At 40.0% G+C, this 18,531-nt stretch overlaps 1 protein-coding gene across 3 annotated transcripts in view; it reads left to right on the top strand.

Moving 5' to 3' along the window:
* Window positions 1–9,600: 9,600 nt before the first annotated feature.
* The window catches only part of BTBD10 (BTB domain containing 10), a 93,693-nt gene continuing 84,762 nt past the window's right edge, over window positions 9,601–18,531 (top strand). For 2 of the 3 annotated variants that reach the window (XM_047776242.1, XM_047776243.1), the window contains exon 1: window positions 9,650–9,779. The gene's annotated coding sequence lies outside the window, so the exon portion shown is untranslated. Of the gene's footprint in view, window positions 9,780–18,531 lie in introns of all 3 variants that reach the window. The other variant, XM_047776244.1, reaches the window with a different exon arrangement.

The raw sequence follows: 18,531 nt of genomic DNA on the forward strand, positions 1-18,531 counted from the left end.
CCTAGTGACATCTCCATATTAGGAAAGCACAGATTTCTTTTTTCTGTCACAATTCATAAAAATATATAAAATATTCCTTATCCCCATCTTTCTCTCTATAGTGTATAGATATAGATAGTCTATATACTATATATAGAGAGAGAGTGTATATATAGAGTATATATATACTCTATACACCCACACATATATATACTTTATATATACAAACACTTTCTCTATATATAGTATATAGTATATGTATGTGTGTGTATGTGTATATATGTGATATATATGTGTGTGTGTGTGTATATAGAGAGAGTATATGGAGTCTATATACTATATGCTCTCTCTATACACACACACATATATATACACCTTAGAAGTTTTAGTCTGCTTTGGGAAGAAAGGCAATTACACATATTTATTATTTTGCACTCTGTTTTTCTCACTCATCTTGTGAGATTTATCTCTACTGATGCATGTTGCTGCAGTTATTTTAACTGTGCAATATTTCATTATTGAAGTATGCTTCCATTTATTTATGCATTTATTCTTAATGGATACCTAGGTTGTTTTCAGTTTGGATCTATTACGAACAGTGAACATACTTTCATATGTCCCTTATAACTGTAAGAGTTTCCTTAGGATATGTACCCGGACTTGTATATTCAACTTTTCTAGGAGATGCCACTCTATTTTCCAAAGTGGATATAACAGTGTATTAAAGTTCCTTTTGCTTCACATTCTTGCCAATACCAAGTAATTGCAAGACTTTGAAAATTTTGCCAATATGATGGGTATCTCATTGTTCTTTGAATTTTATTTCCCACATTACTGGTGTGGTTTAATATCTTTTCATATATTTATTTGCCATTAGCATTTCTTCTTCCCCGAAATGCCTATTTAAATCTACTTTCCATCTTCTTTTTTTGAGTGTTTATCTTTTGATATTGATTTAATTACACTGTTGCCATAAGCTGCTGTGAAGTTTGCAGAAGCAGCTCAGATCTGGCATTGCTGTTGCTGTGGCTGTGGCATAGGAGGGCAGCTGCAGCTCAGATTCGATCCCTAGCCTGGGAACTTCCATATGCTGCAGATGCAGCCCTAAAAAGGAAAAAACAAAAAACAATAAAACGTCTGAGAATAAGTCTTAACAAGGAGGTAGAAGGCCTATACTCAGAATACTGTAAGACATGATGAAAGAAACTGAAGATGAGGTAATCAAATGGAAAGATATACCATGCTCGTAAAGAACTATTATTGTTAAAAATGACTATACTACCCAAGACAATCTTTAAATTGCCTACAAATCCTATCAAAACACCAATGGCATTTTTCACAGAACTAGAACTAATAATTCTAAAATTTGATGGAAACACAAAAGATCCCAAATAGCTAAAAACAATCTTGAGGAAGAACAAAGCTGGAGGTGACACACTCCTCAAAGTTATAGTAATCAAAACAGTATGATACTGGCACAAATGCAGACACATAAATCAATAAAACAGAATAAAGAAGCCAGAAATAGGGAGTTCCTGTAGTGGCTCAGTGGTTAACGAACTCGACTAGCATCCATGAGGAGTTGGGATCGATCCCTGGCCTTGCTCAGTGGGTTAAGGATCTGGAGTTGACATGAGCTGTGGTGAAGTTTGCAGATATGGCTCGGATCCCATATTGCTGTGGCTCTGGTGTAGGCCAGCAGTTACAGTTCCGATTCAACCCCTAACCTGGGAACCTCCATGGTGCGGCCCTAAGAAGACAAAACAAAACAAAACAAAAACCAGAAATATACACATATTTATATGGGTAATTTTCTATGACAAAGGAGGCAAGAATATACAATGGGGAAAAGATATTTTTTTCAATAATTTGTGTTGAGAAGTCTAAAAAGCAACAAGTGAAAGAATCAAATTGTACTACTTTTTCACACCGTATACAAAAATAAACTCAAAATAGGATAAAGACTTACATGTAAGAGCTGAAACCATAAAGTCCCCAGAAGAAAACATAGGTAATATGTTTTTGACATTGGTCTTGTCAATATAATTTTTGGATATCTCTCTTCAGACAAGGGAAACAAAAGCAAAAATAAACAAATAACATTATATCAACCTAACAACTTGCACAGTGAAGGAAACTGTCAACAAAATGAAACGACTAATGGATGAGAGAAAATATTTGCAAACAATTTATCTGATAAGTGATTAATATCCAAAACAGACAAAGAACTCATACATTTCAACATCAAAAAAAAAATTTAAAATTGGGCAGAAGAGAGTTCCCTCGTGCACAAAGGATAAAGGAGCCAGTGTTGCCACTACTATGGCTCTGGTCACTGCCATGCCACAGGTTCAATCCCTGGCCCAGGAAGATTCACATGCTGCAGGTATGGACGAAAAAAAAATGAGCAGAGAACCTGAAGAGACATTTTTCCAAAAAAGACATTCAGAAAGCCAACAAACACATAAAAGGCTGCTGAACATCACTAATTATCAGGGAAACTCAAATCAAAACCGCAGTAAGATATCACCTCACACTTGTCAGAATGGCTCTTATCAAAAGAAAACAAATAACAAGTGTTGGCCAGGATGTGGACAAAAGGCAAAACTTGTGCACTGTTGGCTATATAAACTGGTGTAGCCACCATGAAAAGCAGTATGGAGATTCCTCAAAAAACTAAAATTAAAAATATGACAACCAGACTTCCCTGGTGGCATTGTCACTGCTATGGCTCGGGTCACTGCTGTGACAAGGGTTTGATCCCTGTTCCAGGAACTTCCTCATGCCTCAAGTGCAGCCAAAAAGAAAAGAAAGAACTATTATATGAAAGAAATTACACTTATGGGTATTTATCTTAAGAAAACAAACAAACAAAAAACCCATTAATTGGAAAAGATATCTGCACCTCTATATTCATTGCCGATTTATTTACAATAGCTGATGTGGAAGCAACCTAACTTGCTTTAGATGGGTGAATGGGGAGTTCCTGTTGTGGCTCAGCAGAAACGAATCTGACTACTACCCATGAAGAGTCCATCCCTGGCCTCGCTCAGTGGGTTAAGGATATAGTGTTGCCATGAACTGTGGTGTAGGTCCCAGATGCAGCTCGGATCCCCCGTTGCTGTGGCTGTGACCTAGGACAGCAGCTACAGCTCTGATTTGACCCCTAGTCTGGGAACTGCCATATGCTGTAGGTGTGGCCCTAAAAAGACAAAAAAAAAAAAAAAGATCGATGAATGGATAAAGAAGACGTGGTATTTATATATACACACAATGGTATATTAGCCATAAAAAGAATGAAATCCCACCATTTGCAACAACATGGCTGGATCTAGAGGTATTATGCTAAGTGAAATAAGTAACACAGAGAAAAACAAAAACTGAGTAATTCCATTTGTATGTGGAAACTAAAAACCAAAACAAGTGAGTAAACATAACAATATAGAAACAGTTATTGATACAGAGAAAAAACAGGTGGTTGTCAGAGGGGAGGGGTGGGAGAATGAGTGAAAGAAGTGAGGGAAATTAAGAGGTACAAACTTTCAGTTACAAAATAAATGAGTCAGAGGCATGGAATGCATAGCATGGGGAATATTGTCAATAATATTGTAATAACTTTGTATGTTAACATATGATAACTAGGAGTTGCCTGGTGGCCTAGTGGGTTAAGAATCCTGCGTTGTCACTGTGGAATGGGTTTGATCCTGGGCCAGGAAACCCCACAACCCCCTCCACCAAAATCGATGAAACCAAAAAACCCTCAAACAAACTCAAAGGAAAAAGAGATCAAATTTGTGGCTGTTAGAGGTGGGGTTTGGGGGAAGAAGAAGTTAGATGAAGGTAATCCAAGGCACAAACTTCTAGTTATAAGTACTAGAGATGTAACGTACAACTTGATAAGTATAATTAACACTGCTGTATGATGTAAATGAAAGTTAAGAAAGTAAATCCTGAAAGTTCTCATCACAAGGAAAAATTTTTTTCCTATTTCTTTAAAACATTTTTTAAAATTATAGTTGATTTACAATGTTCTGTCAATTTCTACTGTACAGCAAAGTGTCCCAGACATATATATCACAAGTGATTGGATATAGTTTCCTGTGTTATGCAGCAGGACCTCACTGCTCATCTTTTTTCCTATTTCTTTAATGTTCTATCTATGGTGGATGTGTGTGTCAATCATTGTTATACACCTTAAATTTACACAAAGGTATATGCCTACTCTATCTCAGTAAAAGTTGGGTGAAAAAAGAATATTAAGAAATGCCCATAAAAAATAACTTATTGGGAGTTCCCATTGTAGCTCAGTGGGTTAAGGACCCTACATAGTCTCTGTGAGTATGCAGGTTTGATCCCTGGCTTTGCTCAGTGGATTAAGGATTCAGCATTGCCACAAGGTATGTTTCAGATCTGGTGTTGCCGTGGCCATGATCCAGGCCTCATCTGTAGCTTCCATTCAACTCCTAGCCTGGAAACTTCCATATGCTGCAGGTATGCACATATAAAGAAAAGAAAAAGGAGTTCCCATCGTGGCGCAGTGGTTAACGAATCCGACTAGGAACCATGAGGTTGCGGGTTCGGTCCCTGCCCTTGCTCAGTGGGTTAATGATCCGGCGTTGCCGTGAGCTGTGGTGTAGGTTGCAGACGTGGCTCGGATCCCACGTTGCTGTGGCTCTGGCGTAGGCCGGTGGCTACAGCTCCGATTAGACCCCTAGCCTGGGAACCTCCATATGCTGCGGGAGCGGCCCAAGAAATAGCAACAACAACAACAAAAGACAAAAAAAAAAAAAGAAAAGAAAAAGGGAACTTATTAGTTACCCTGAGATTTTTGAGAAAGCTCTGTACTGTTATAGTGGTTGCACCAATTTACATTCCCACCAACAGCGTACAAAGGTTTGCTTTTCTTCACATCCTTGCCAATTATTGGGCTGCATCTTGCAAACCTGTAAGTCTTCACTTGCCCAGCTTTAAGACCCAAGAAAGAGCCTGGAGTCAACAACAGAGGTGGGGTGGGGTAGGGAGGGATTGCCAATTATAGAAGGAATTACTCAGGTTGGTTAATTAGTTAGCAGGAAAACCTACAGGCCCCTCACCATCCCTTTGATAGAAATAATCACTACCTGCAGCCTGAGGCAAGCATGTAGAATGGGAGTTCCTGCTGTGGCACAATAGGATCAGCAGCATCGTGGGATGTGGGTCCAAGGTTTGATCCCTGTCCCAGCACAGTTGGTTAAGGATCCAGTTTGTTAACCACTGCGCCTGCCGACGCAAGCTCCCTGCACTTGCAATTCTATTACACTAATCTATATGCTTAGCTCTATGCTAATACCATATCATTTTGATTCCTATAGCATTATAGTAAGTTTTTAAATCTTTTAGTGTTAAGTTCTTCAACTTTGTTCTTCTCATAATTCTTTTGGCTATTCTAGAACTTTTACATTTATAGGTCAATTTTTGGACCACCTTGCATATTTCTACAAAAAAAGCCTTAGAGAATTTGTCAAAAACTGTGAAAGGTCTGCGATTTCTCTCTATTCCAAACGAACAAGTTACGGAAAGTTTATCTCTTGTCGTTCCAAGGTCTTTTTGTCCCAAGTTCACTTCCTATTCATTCTTTTTTTTTTTTTTTTTTTTTTTTAACCTTGCCCACGGCATGGGGAAGTTCCCAGGCCAGAGATTAAACCTGCATTACATTAGAGACATAGCCACAGAAGTGACAATGCCAGATCCTTTACCTGGGAGCCACCAAGAAACACCTATTCATTTTTTTTTTTTTTGTCATTTCTAGGGCCGCTCCCGCGGCATATGGAGGTTCCCAGGCTAGGGGTCTAATCAGAGCTGTAGCCACTAGCCTACGCCAGAGCCACAGCAACGCGGGATCCGAGCCGCGTCTGCAACCTACACCACAGTTCACCGCAACGCGGGATCGTTAACCCACTGAGCAAGGGCAGGGACCGAACCCGCAACCTCATGGTTCCTAGTCGGATTCGTTAACCACTGCGCCACGACGGGAACTCCCCTATTCATTCTTTTTAATTGCTTAATGTTCCCCCTACAAAATACTGAGCTTAGCTATACATATACTTTTGTTGATCTTTCCGTAGCCATGCCCTTTCCTACTATAGCTTCAAGTCAGACTCCTATCTATTAAGATTCCAGATCAAACATCCTTCCTCTCCTCCCCTATTTCTGCATCTTCATATCTTCAGTTGGAAACATCTTTCCTACCTCTGACCTCCCATAGCACATTATCTCTGTATGACCCAACTTTTTGTTGTTGTTGTTGTCATTTAATTACATATCTCATCTTTATAAGTAGAGCCTCTATATTAATGATGTCTATACTTCCTCGTACTCTTACACAGGATCTTGATCAATAAATATATTTGCTGAAGAGGGATACAGTTTTTGTGTGTGTATGATTTTCCTGTTCTGATATTAGGTATCAGTGCTCGAACTTTGTAGTACAAAGAAATTCCAGGCTTTAAAGTTAAATAGGATTGTGGATATGTGGCTTATCATTAATTCAGAGGTCTATCTTATCCTTTGCCTTGAAACAATTTTGTGTTAGCATGCAATGAGGTATAATAATATAGACAACCAAAAATACTTGTTTGCTAATTGTTTCTCTTTGAAATTTCTCTTTATTCATTTTGACTTTTTTTGGTACAAGGATTGATTTTGTGGGAAAAAGACTTTAAGGGTCTGAACCAGTCAGCTAGCATTTAAAATTACCATGCAGGAGTTCCCGTCGTGGTGCAGTGGTTAATGAATCTGACTAGGAACCATGAGGTTGCGGGTTCGATCCCTGGCCTTGCTCAGTGGGTTAAGGATCTGGCGTTGCCATGAGCTGTGGTGTAGGCTGCAGACACGGCTCACATCCCCAGTTGCTGTGGCTCTGGTGTAGGCAGGCGGCTACAGCTCTGATTAGACCCCGAGCCTGGGAACCTCCATATGCTGCAGAAGCAGCTCTAGAAAAGGCAAAAAGACAAAAAAATAAAATAAAAAAATAAAAAAAAACAAAATTACCATGCAGAGCGGTTTGTGATCAATGGCATTACTTACTAGATGTATAGCTGCTACCAATGCTCCCAAATTAATATTTGAAAGGACAGTTTTTAAAAAGTGATAGCTTTATTAGATTTTTAGATTTTCTTGCTTTTTTTTTTTTTAAGAATTGCAGAATAAAATGAATTATAGGCCTCTCAAAGCAAGGTAGAACAATATGTCCAGATTCCAGCATGGAATAAAGTTTCCATATTTTATCTGAAAAATTTCACTAATATAATTCTTCTCATGTTTCCTGGAAAATTCCTAGAACTTGGAATAGAATGTGGGAATTACGCTAAGCAGTGCACCTGATTGGCCCACAGCAGGGTTAGAACTACCTTTATAAAATTTAATTTTTTAAAAATTGAGGTATAGTTGACATCATTATATTGTTTTTGGGTGTACAACTTAATGATTTTCTATTTGTTTATAAACTATTTCTGTTAAGTATTTGACATATTCCTAGGGAGGGGAGGGTGAGCCAAATGAAGTTATAGTACATATACATATGAAAATAATGTGTCTAAAGGGAAATTGGAAGAAACCCTACAGTAGAATGTTAAGAGTCTCTCTTTAGGAATGATAGCTTTTATTTTTTTATTTTTAATTTTTTATAATGATTTTTATTTTTTCCATTATAGCTGATATACAGTGTTCTGTCAATTTTCTGATGCACGGCAAGGTGTGTATACATTCTTTTTTCTCACATTATCATGCTCCATCACAAGTGACCAGATATAGTTCCCAGTGCTATACAGCAGGATCCCATTGCTTATCCATTCCAAAGGCAATAGCTTGCATATATTAACCCCAAATTCCCCTTCTCTCTTGGCAACCATAAGTCTGTTCTCCTTGTCCATGATTTTCTTTTCTGTGGAAATATATTTTTTTAATTTTTTGCTTTTTAGGGCCACACCCACGGCATATGGAGGTTACCAGGCTGGGGTGGAATCAGAGCTACAGCTGCCAGCCTATGCCACAGCCATGCCAGATCCGAGCTGTCTACGACCTACGCCACAGCTCAGGGCAAGGCCAGATCCTTAACCCACTGAGAGAGGCCAGGGATGGAACCAGCAATCTCATGGTTCCCAGTTGTATTCTTTTCTGCTGAGCCACGATGGGAACTCCAGCTTTTATTTTGATATAGGGAAATACTTCCTGTCTGACAGACCTCACTAGTCTTAACTTGGACCATTGAATTACAATTACCTCTCTTGATCTTATTTTACAGAAGATAGCTACAATAATAAATCAAGGCCAGTGAGGTTTTTGCTGTTTTGTTGCCTGAGGACTTTAAGTGTCTCAATCAGATTACCAGTATCAGAAAACTATTAGATACTCTTCCTTCTTAGAAATCTCCAAAGATTTTCACTTTAGCAGAATGTCAGCAATAACAATAACTTGGGATACTATGACAATAACCCGTTTTCCTTAGGTCTCTCACATTTGGGTGTCCCTAGATGGGGAAGAGGATGTACACTATGTTCTATTGTGCAGCTCAACTTCTCATCTCCTTACAATAAAGTTTGATTTGAAAACCACTGGTTATCACATGTGGGAGTCAGGGAGTTTTCTCTTCCCAACTTAACAATGAAAAAAAAATTTCAGCCAAGTTCTTCCAGCAAAATCTGTTTTCTTAGCAAATTACACAAACCAAGTCCTCTTCCTCATGGCTTCCTTTGCTCGCGGTGCTCCTCCCACCCTTCTCAAAAGTGGGGAACTCTTACTCATCTCTCAAGATTCACTCAAATGTCACTCCCTGGTGGAGGCTTCCTCAACGAGGCAGGCTGAGCCGGTTACTCCCTCTCACAGCTCACAGTTGGCCCTTACCACAGTGTAACGGGATTAGCCGTTTTCGGGTAGGTCTCGCCCCCAGGGTGTGAGCTTTGAGGGCGGAGACCGTGTCTTTTATTGTTTCCCGTTTGTGTAGTTCAGCTTGTGACACACAGTAGGCTCAGTGAAGCCGAATGACTGAAACTACTGGCGACCTTCTGCCACAAGCAGCAATACCCCATTCAGGTTGCCGTCGACCTTCGACAGGGGCCCCAAATGCAGAAGTTCCAGCTGGCATACCGTTCCCGCCAACCCAGCGTTTAAAAACAAACAGAGGCGGACGCTTGGGGGACAGAGGCTGGCCCTCCCGAGGACGGCCTTTCCTGAAACCAGGCCGGTTAATACTCGCCAGCTGAGCGGGCAAAGGCGATTTCGAAGTTTGCTCAGTTGAGGGAAATGCTTTCCCGGAGCAAACCCAGCGTCCCTGAGGTATTTCTTCAACTCTGGGCTAGAGACGCGGTCCGTTCTTTTCTAACGGTGACAGGAAATCAAGTAAAGAGTGCGGTTCAAAGGTTTGGGGGTAACTCTGCTTTTAGCCACCCAGGCTCAAGTCTCGAGGCTGATCCCGAGTTGACGTCTGGGAAGACAGGCGCCTTCCAGTCTTGCGGCGCTGTCCCCCAAGCAGAGCGCCCACCCTAGCGAGCCACTCCCTCAACCGCCCGCACCCTCTTCGCCCCACCCAACTCCTGGGCGGGGAGCACAATTCTCGCGAGAACAAGGCCAGCCTCGCCTCTTCCAACTACGAGCTCTCGCGAGAAGAAGCTTAGGAGCCGGCCTGCAACCTGCCGGGGCGGCTCTGGTAGCCGCAGACGCCGGAGTGGCAGCCGCCAGAGACACTTTCCGAGGGTTCCAGTTGGGGAGAAAGCCGAGGTGTCGCTGGCCCCGGACTGTTCCTGGACACTCAAGAGGGACTACAGGTTCGAGAGTGACTGGACCTAGCTGGGGAACTCCGTGGGGGCGGCGCCGGAGGCTGGGCTTGGTGGGGGCGAAGGAGGAAGGGGGCGGAGGGCGAATCTGGGCTTGAGAGCCCGGCTGCTGTGGCGGTGGTCTGGGCGTCCCGGACCCTGCTAGGGGACCGTGGGTGAGGTTCTGGGCTCTGGCCTCTGGCCCCCAGTTCGGAGAGGTAGGGAAGGGACTTGGCTTTCGGGAGTGCTGTTTTTGGGTTAGGAGTTCCGAGGCCTTTCCCCAGAGATGAAGGCGATACCCTCAACCCTCCTTCCCCGGGCAGAGAAACCGTGTGCCCCGCCCCTTTTCTGTCATCCTGGGCTAACGCCGCGACATCCTGACGGGGGCGTATCACAATAGGGGCTAAGGTGGCCCGAGTCTCGCTTTGGGTGAAGAAGAGTGAGACTCCGATAATGCGCTGCGTGGTTTTATGCTGTAACGGTATCACGTGCGGTAGAGCTTTGTTTCCCCAAAACTTGCACAGAAAAGCTGCTTATTTTTTTCTTCTTCAAGTGCAAGTCTCCTAACACCCTTCATCCTTGGGAATGGGGTGCAGAGTGAGACATTAATTTGTAATTTGTTAGTCTGGGGGCAATGAGACCATGCCCTGCATCTCACAGATTTCCTGCTAATCTTTCTTAGCACTAGTCCAGACATGCTAGAGCATCACTGTCTTGTCACTTTATACACTTGGCAGGTAGAATTTATTTAAACGTTTTTTATTCTTTAAGAGCCTTCATGCCTTTTATTTAAATCAACAATTTCAATGAACAAATCAAGTATACTGGTTTTATTTGGACAACTGGGTATCCCCGCCACCCCAGCTTGATTAAGACTTTTTAGAGTGGGAGTTTTGGATAAATTTTGAATGAAATAGACTGTAGAAACTGGAATAAGGGATATAATAAGGAATGCAAGTATAAGGGGCAGAAAAGTTGCTGTGCTGGAGAGCCCATCCAGGACTAAAGCCCAAGCCTTAAAAATGAGAACTGTAGCTGTCGTTGGAATACAAAGCTGAGAGCAGTAGAAAATACTTGGGAGAGGATTTGATGGTGGATAAAGACTATTAATGTGTGTGAAGAGAATTGTTTTTGAAGATGTAAATGTGTTTTATAAATTTCCCTTCTCAAAGTTTGTGACCTAACTGCTGTTGGTATATATAAAGAGAAAATGGAAAGGGAGGTTCTGAAGCCTGGAGTTTTGAGGAACTATGGAGTAACGTAGTGTTCAGTCAGGAAAGCTTTCAGTGGCTTGACAGTGTTTTTGAATTATTTCACCTGTTTTTCCCTCATTTTCAAAAAAGCTTTCAGATGGGCTATGTACTTACTTATTTCTGGGGCTGCACCTGTGGCATGTGGAGGTTCCCAGGCTAGGGGTCAAATCGGAGCTATATCCTGCTGGCAGGATGGGCGCCACGTCTGCAACCTACAGCTCATGGCAATTCCGGATTCTTAAGCCACTGAATGAGGCCAAGGATCGAACCCACGTCCTCAGGCTTACTAGTCAAATTTATTTCCGCTGAGCCACAACAGGAACTCGATACAGGCTCTTTACATTCTGTATGTCACTCTTCAACTAGTCCTAATTTTTTTATTTCTCACCCTTTTAAACTTTTTGAATTTTTTTTTATTAACTATGAAAGTTGCAAACCAATATGGCTTTTTGTCTTTTTACATTGAAGTGACTTGGTGAAGTGTTGAAGTGGTCTGGAAAATATTAGGCACCTTTCAGAGGAATAGGTTCTGAATAGCAAACTCACTTGCCTTCAGGTACCAGGCATTCGAAAATTAGAATGAGTGAAATACAATAGGGAGTTTATGCCTCATTTAAGAGGTTCACTTGATTAGTGCCATAATGAATATGAGCACAGACTTTAGCCTTCTGAAGAGAACACAGGAAATCTGGATTTTTACGTGAAGTCTCCTGACTCTTGAAAATATTGACAGCTAGTTGAAACAGTTAAAAGTGACTTCATGTGGCCCCACCAAAGTCAAACCTGTCAGTAGTTGTATCCTACTCTCCAGATTTGGATCTCTGTTATAAGTAAGAATAAATTTTACAACTGAAAAGAAAATATAAAACAAGAATGCCAATTAGTTTGGAATTTCAAACCTGGGAGGACTTGGGGGAAAACGTTAATGAACTCTAATTGAAAACAGTAGATAAGTTTAAGAGCCAAGTGTAATAGCCTTTACATATGGTTAGGCAAATTGATACTTATTAATGTGTTTTTTTTTGTCTTTTTGCTATTTTTTTGGGCCACTCCCGTGGCATATGGAGGTTCCCAGGCTAGGGGTCTAATCGGAGCTGTAGCCACTAGCCTACGCCAGAGCCACAGCAACGCGGGATCGGAGCCGCGTCTGCAACCTACACCACAGCTCACGGCAACGCCGGATCCTTAACCCACTGAGCAAGGGCAGGGATCGAACCCGCAACCTCATGGTTCCTAGTTGGATTCGTTAACCGCTGCGCCACGATGGGAACTCCACTTATTAATGTTTTAACTGTGGAATTAACTGAAGAAAAACTCTCTCAGTATATATGGTTTAGTAATTCAGGGTTCTGAACAAAGCTGATTTATAGATATCTTGTAAGGAAATAATATTTATTCAGAAGCTCTTTATTGTACCTATGGTTAGTATGTAAAATAAATCTAGAAGACCCTCTACAACTCATCTGTGGTTTTGAATATTTATTGTTTGCTGTTTTCTTCCAAGTCATTGACTTTTGTTGAATGCTATATTGATTCCTTGGATTTTATTCTCTAGCAGATGCGTTGGGTGGACAGGGCATCAGGATGGGAGGAAATGGGAAGGGGAGAGTATGATTTGAAGCAGGTACTCATGTGCTTCTCTCTCACACTGTCTGTTAAAAGATTGATTTGAGTTAACTAGTTTTTTTGTGTGAGGAGAATGGGTACTTTGATTATAAACAGTGCATTATACATAGCGGCGCTTAAATGATATTTGTGGAATTGAAACCTGTGGGATTAAATCACATTTACTCAATTAGTGGAAAGCACTTTAATCACATAATCTGATTCATACTTAGTTGGGCTGTGGAGAATGGGAGTTTAGAGGTTAGTCCTAAGAAGTGAACCTTATGCATGTAGAGGGCAAAGTGAAGGTTTTTGGGGGTTAGTGTGAGAAAGGAGGCTAGGTGAGGGAGAGTTTTAAAAAAGAAGATAAAGTGGTGGAGAAATACTTTGTTTACTCTGCAGTTTTACAGAGTTCTGACGTTTGTAGAATATTGATTTTTAATCACGGCTACTTTGGGAGTTCACACTTAATTTTATTTTATTTTAGCACAGCCTTCTCAGTTTAAGTTTGTCTAACATCTACTCATCAAATCCCTGTCTCTGGTTTGGGAAGTGAAATAGGAGAAGTGTATTATGTTTATGAGGTGTTCCTCTTTGAGAGTTTTAAAAACATTCTAAAGAATCTGTTGTGTTTTTTTGGAGATTACATTTGGTGAAGGAGGAACCATCATTTTCCTCTCCCCATGTTTCTACAGGACTTGTAAAGTGAGAAAGTTCTCTCTTGGAAGTTGCTTTCCCCTTTTTTCCTCTCCCTGAGTGAGATACCTTCCCAAGGGAGGATTAGGTGAGGCCTGGAGAAGGGATTGAGTATGCTTTTGTTCAGTATCTTCTGGTTCTATTTTTGGAGCTGTCAATTCCTAGGACATAGACTTGCTACTCTTTTGTATGTAGCTCTGAGCAGATTGGACCCTATGAGGAAGAAGGAAATGAAACATCTACAGTTTTAAGTGGAATTTACAGTTGAAGTAATGGAAAGCTTTTTTTTGTCCACTGGTTTCAGCTATATTTTTATCTTTATCTGTCTGACTCCCTTTTTTTTGTTTGTTTTTTTCTTTATTTGTTATGAACCCACAGTAAGGGAGAAAGATAGCTATAGACGTTCATTAATGAAGAGAGAATTAAACTTTTTTTTTAAAATCTTGAATGTTTATTTAGATTTTAAGTTAATGTTGCATTTCCCCTACTATGGCTTGCTCTGGTTTGCTTTAGCATCTTGAAACCGAGACCTGCCTTGTTTTGTTTTGCTTTTTAGGGCCGCATCCGTGGCATATGGAGGTTCCCCAGGCTAGGGTTCGAATCAGAGCTGTATCTGCTGGCCTATGCCACAGCCACAACAGCGCTAAATCCGAGCCGAGACGTGTCTGCAGCCTACACCACAGCTCACGGCAATGCCACATCCTTAACCCACTGAGTGGGGCCAGGGATCGAACACACATCCTCATGAATACTAGATTCTTTTCTGCTGAGCCATGATAGGAACTCCAGATTTTTAACCATGTGGTGTTTTTCTCTTTCTGACTTCTGACTAGAGATGAGAATCTCTAGTTCCATCCATGTTGCTGGGAATGACATCAGTTTATCTTTTTTATGGCTGAGTAGTATCCATTGTGTATATGTACCACATCTTTTTAATCCATTCATCTGTCAGTGGACATTTAGTTTGTTTCCATGTCTTGGCTATTGTGAATAGTGCTACAGTGGACATTTGTGTGCATGTATCTTTTTCAGTGAAAGTTTTGTCTGTATATATGCCTAAGAGTGGGATTGCTAGATCACATGGTAGTTCTATACTTAGTTTTCTGAGGTAACTCCGTACCATTTTCCATAGTGGTTGTACCAATTTACAGTCAGTCAGTGTAGGAAGGTTCCCTTTTCTCCACATTCTCTCTAGCATTTGCTGTTTGTTGTCTTGTTAATGATGGCCATTCTGACTGGTGTGAGGTGGTACCTCTTTGTAGATTTGATTTGTATTTCTCTAATAATGAGTAATGTTGAGCAATTTTTCATGTGCCTGTTGGCCATCTGTATGTCTTCTTTGAAGAAATGTCTATTTAGGTCTTCTACCCATTTTTAAATTGGGTTGTTTATTTTTTTGTTGTGGAGTTGTATGAGTTGTTTGTATATTTTGGATATTATGCCCTTGTCTGTTTCATCATTGCAGTGCGTGATCTGAGCCGCATCTGTAACCTATACCACAGCTCATGTCAATGCTGGATCCCTGACCCACTGAGCGAGGCCAGGGATCAAACCCACATCCTCATGGATACTAGTAGGATTTGTTTCTCCTGTGCCACAATAGGGATTCCTGTTATTCTTTATTTTTGATAATAGCCTTTCTGAAAGGTCTAAGGTGTTATCTCACTGTGATTTTTAATATGATGAGTGATGTTGAACATCTTTCCATGTGTCTGTTGGCCAGCTGTTCTTCTTTGGAAATATGTCTTACATTTAAGTCTCTGTTCCATTTTTAATTTGTTTTTGTATATGCTATGAGAAATTAGTCAAGTTTGACTCATTTTCATGTAGCTGTCCAGTTCTTCCAACACTTTATTGAAGAGGCTATCTTTTACCTATTATATATATTCTTGCCTTCTTTGTTGTAGATTGACTGAGTGTGGGTTCACCCACTAAGTGTGGGTTCATTTCTGGATTCTCTGTTCTGTTCATGGGTCTCTTTTTATGCCAGTACCATACTGTTTTGATTGCTGTTGCTTTGTAGATATAATTTGAAATCAGGGTGTATGATACCTCCAGCTTTGTTCTTCTTTCTCAAGAGTGTTTTGGGATCATTTGTATTTCCAAACAAATTTTAGAATTGTTAGTTCCAGTTTTTTGAAAAATGCCATTGGCATTTTAATAGAGATTGTATTGACTCTGCTAATTGCCTTGGGTAGTATGGTCATTTTAACATACTTTAACATTTTAATTCTTCCAATCTGTGGCTGTGGTAGATCATTCCATTTTTTTGCACTGTCTTCAGTTTCCTTCATCATTGTTGTATAGTTTTCTGGGTTCGGGTCTTTCATCTCTTTAGATGTATTCCTAGGTATTTTAATCTTTTTTTTTTTTGTCTCTCTTTTTTTTTTTTTTTCCGCCTTTTCTGGGGCCACTCCTGTGGCCTATGGAGCTTCCCAGGCTAGAGGTCTAACTGGAGCTGTAGCTGCTGGCCCACGCCAGAGCCACAGCAACTCGGGATCCGAGCTGTGTATGTGACCTACGCCACAGCTCATGGCAACGCCGGATCCCCAACCCACTGAGCAAGGCCAGGGAGTGAACCTGCAACCCCACTGTTCCTAGTCGGATTCATTAACCACTGCGCCACAACGGGAACTCCTATTTTAATCTTTTTGATGCAGTTTTTTTTGGGTTTTGTTTGTTTGTTTGTTTTGTTTTGTTTTTTGCTTTATTAGGGCTGCACCCACGGCATATGGAGGTTCCCCAGGCTAGGGGTTGAATTGGAGCTACAGCTGCCAGCCTACACCACAGCCATAGCAATGCGGGATTGAACCTACAACTTCATGGTTCCTAGTCGGATTTGTTTTTGCTGTGTCACGATGGGAACTCCTGATGCAATTGTGAGTAGTGAATCTTTCTCTGATAGCTCATTGTTAGTGTATAGAAGTGCAGCATATTTCTGTATATTAATTTTGTATCTTAAAACTTTACTGTATTTGTTTAATAGTTTTTTGTAGCATATTTAGGATTTTCTGTGAATGGTGACATATTTCATGTCACCTTGTGAACTGGAGCAGTTTTACCTTTTCCTTTTTAATTTGGATTCCTTGTATTTCTTTTTCTTGTTTGACTGCTGTGGCTGGGACTTCCAATACTATGTTGAATCAAAGTGGTGAGAGTGGCCTCCTTGTTTTGTTCTTGATCTTAGAGGAAATGCTTTCAGCTTTTCACTGTTGAGTGTGATGTTGGCTGTGGTTTTGTCATAAACAGCCTTCATTATATTGAAGTATGTTCCCTCTGTACCCACTTTGTTATCATAAATGTTTAATTTTGTCAAAAGCTTTTTCTGTATCTACTGAGATAATAAAGCTTTTTCTGCATCTATTGAGATAATATGAATTTTATTCTTCAGTTTGTTAATGTGTTATATCACATTGGTTGGTTTATATATATTGAAAAATCTTTGCATCCATGGAATAAATACTATCTTGTCATGGTGTATGATCCTTGTTATGTATTGTTGAGTTCAATTTGCTCACACACACACACATATATTTAACTTATGGACACACCTGTGGCATATGGAAGTTCCTCAGCAGGAATTGAATCTGAGCCACAGCTGCAACCTATGCCACAGCTTTGGCAACACTGGATCCTTTTAACCCACTGTGCCAGGCTGGGGATTGAACCTGTGCCTCCAGAGTGACTGATTGGATGTTTAACCCACTGCACCACAGTGGGAACTCCTACTCATGTTTTATTGAGATTTTTACATCTGTGTTCATCAGAGATATTGGCATGTAATTTACTTTTTTTGTGGTATCTTTGTATGGTTTTGGTATCAGAGTTATACTGGTCTTGTAGAATGAGTTGAGAAGTATTCCTTCCTCTTCAGTTTTTTTTTTGGAATGGTTTGAGAAGGATGAGCGTTAACTCTTCTTTAAATGTTTTGTAAAGTGGTCTGGTCCTCAACTTTTGTTTTTTGGGAGTTTATTGGTTTTTTGTTTTTTTAATTCAATTTTATTACTGGTAATTGGTCTCTTCATACTTTCTATTTCTTAATGATTCAAGGTTGGGAGAGTGTATATTTCTAGGAATTTATCCTTTTCTTCTAGGTGTCCATTTTATTGGCATGTAACTGTTCTTACTGATCTTTTAAGATCCTTTGTGTTTCTGTGGTGTCTGTTTTAAGTTCTCTTCCATTTCTGATTTTATTTATTTGGGCCCTCTTTTTTTTTTTCTTGATGAGTCTAGCTAAAGGTTCATCAATTTAGTTCATCTTTTCAAAGAACTACTCTTAATTTCATTTGTTTTTTTATGTTGTTTGTTTTTAGTCTGTTTACTTCTGCTCTGATCTTTATGGTTTCCTTCCTTGTAGTAATTTTCCTTCTAATAATTTTAGGTTTGTTCTTTTTCCTTAGGTGTAAGGTTAGGTTGTTAATTTAAGATTTTTCTTGTTTCCTGAGGTAGGCTTATATCACTCTCTCTTGAGACTGCTTTTGATGTGTACCAGAGATTTGGATTGTTGTGTTTACATTTTCATTTGTCTCCGTTTTTTTTTATTTTATTTAAATTTCCTCTCTGCTTTCTTCAGTAAACCATTGGTCATTGAGTAGCATGTTTTTTTAGCCTTCATACATTTGTGTCTTTTGTAATTTTTTTCTTGTAGTTGGTTCCTAGTTTCATACTGTTGTCAAAAAGATGCTTGATAGGATTGCAGTATTCTTAAATTTTTTGAGGTTTGTTCTGTGGCCTAGCTTGTGATTTATCCATTTGCACTGAAAAGACTGTATATTCTGCTGCTTTTGGATGAAATGTTTTGTGCGTATCTGTTAGGGCATCTTTTCTAGCGTGTTAGTTAAGGCCACTGTTTCTTTACTGATTTTCTGTCTGGGTGATGTATCCATTGATATAAGTGGAATGTTAAAGTCTGCTATTGTATTATTGTCAGTTTCTTCCTTTGTGTTTGTTAATATTTCTTTTATGTATTTAGGTCCTCCTATGTTGGGTGCATATATATTTACAGTTGCTATATTTTCTTGTTGGAGTGATCCTTTTGTCATTATGTAGTGTCCTTTTTTTACTTTTGTTATTTTGTCTGATGTAAGTATTGCTCCTGTAGCTTTTTGTTTCCAATTGCACGGAATCCTTTTTCCCATCCCCTAAGTTTCAGTCTGTATGTTTTTAGATCTGAAGTTTCTTCTATCTATCTATCTATCTATCTATCTATC

This window comes from Phacochoerus africanus, chromosome 4, assembly GCF_016906955.1.
Source record: "Phacochoerus africanus isolate WHEZ1 chromosome 4, ROS_Pafr_v1, whole genome shotgun sequence".
NCBI lineage: Eukaryota > Metazoa > Chordata > Mammalia > Artiodactyla > Suidae > Phacochoerus > Phacochoerus africanus.